Source organism: Belonocnema kinseyi, chromosome 9, assembly GCF_010883055.1.
Source record: "Belonocnema kinseyi isolate 2016_QV_RU_SX_M_011 chromosome 9, B_treatae_v1, whole genome shotgun sequence".
Classification (NCBI taxonomy): domain Eukaryota; kingdom Metazoa; phylum Arthropoda; class Insecta; order Hymenoptera; family Cynipidae; genus Belonocnema; species Belonocnema kinseyi.
Genome location: NC_046665.1, coordinates 37,225,139 through 37,226,645, shown reverse-complemented (window position 1 = coordinate 37,226,645; position 1,507 = coordinate 37,225,139). Strand labels below are relative to the sequence as shown.

The 1,507-nt window shown below is 30.7% G+C and overlaps 1 protein-coding gene across 1 annotated transcript in view; it reads right to left on the bottom strand.

Annotated features, from left to right (window-relative positions):
* The window catches only part of LOC117180475, a 91,812-nt gene that overhangs the window by 38,863 nt on the left and 51,442 nt on the right, over nucleotides 1-1,507 (bottom strand). The window lies entirely within an intron of this gene.

The window sequence follows — 1,507 nt, the reverse complement described above, 5'->3', positions numbered from 1 at the left end:
TTAACTATGCAAGTTAAGAATTTTTTTATATTTCTTATACCCCTGTGCACTAAATTCAAGGGACGAGAAGTATAAGAAAAATTTTGTCTAGAAGATAAAAAACGAAATTAGAAAATTCGACATTTTTTTCGATGTTGCATTAAAATAAAAATTAAATAAACAAAAAGATAAAAAAATCTACTCTCACCATTTTCTGAAAAATTTAGTTCTGAATTTTTCAAAAAAAAAATTCTAAAATCGGTGCATAATTGCATTCTAAATGTCATTTTGAACCTCGTTTTCCGATTTCACCCCACTGTGCTACGTTGAGAATTCACAAGAAAAATTATATTTTTTCAGAAATATTTGCTGGTCCTTGGAACAATACTTATAGATGGTTTTTTAAAAATAATTCTTATAACTGCATAGAGATTAAGCTTCAAAAATCCGTTAAAAAGTTGGTGATTGACTCGATTGCAGTGCTCCCAACGAAAGCTTCTTACTCAAATACGTAGGCGTCGCACTCGGCATCTGATTGGTTACTATTAGCGCGCAGTTTAAAATACTTCAAAATATTATTTGAATTGTTTATCATAAATAATGGCATTTCGACTTATGAATATTGCCATTACATCGATATCAATGAATTTTGATAAAATTACAAATTAATCAAATATATATTCTGTAAATTAAAATTATCCTTTAGATTGTGTACAGAATATGCATTTAATAAATTTTTATTTTTTATCATTATTCATGAATTTGCATCTAATGACATTTGTAAAAGTAGAAATGCGATTATTTATGATAAAAAAGAGAAATAATATCTTTTAGCATTTTAAACTGCGCGCGAATAGCAACCAATTAGACGCCGAGTGTACGGCATGCGCAGTTGAGGAAGGATCTCTTGTTGGGAACACTGCTCGTTAGGTCAATTTATTTAAAAAGATTTAAACTAATTAAACTTTTTCTTATTTAATTTAACACGCTTTCTAACATAAATAGATCTTTCGAGTCAGTGGGATATACAAATAAAGACCGTTTAATTCTCTAAGGACTTCCGTGTATTTGTACGCCTTCTGGAGTCCGAGTGATTTCTGTAATTTCAAAAAGTAATTTGTTCTCGAGCATCACAAAATTATTAGGAGACTTCGTTGTCAGAGTATATTCTGTGTATTTTAGTTCAAAGATATTTAAGTCCTGAAATTTAAAAATTTGAATTTTATGCGGTAGTTTTGGCTTTGGAGGATCTGTCAGACTCAACTCATGTATTCTGCGACAAATTTGAGAAAGAGGACGATTTGGAGTTCGGATGAGACTTGTTAGTTTTCCCAGGAAGTTTTCAAACGGAAAGGTAGAAATCCTACTGAAGTTGCACCCCATAGCTATTACATCTTCAGCTGCATGGAAAGCTGCACCATTTAAAACTTGCATTTTCGAATACAAATTACGCAGAGACATGAAAAATCTCTGCAAATAAATTTTTGCATGTTCTTGGTATTTTATGATTAAGTTATCGTTGCATAGT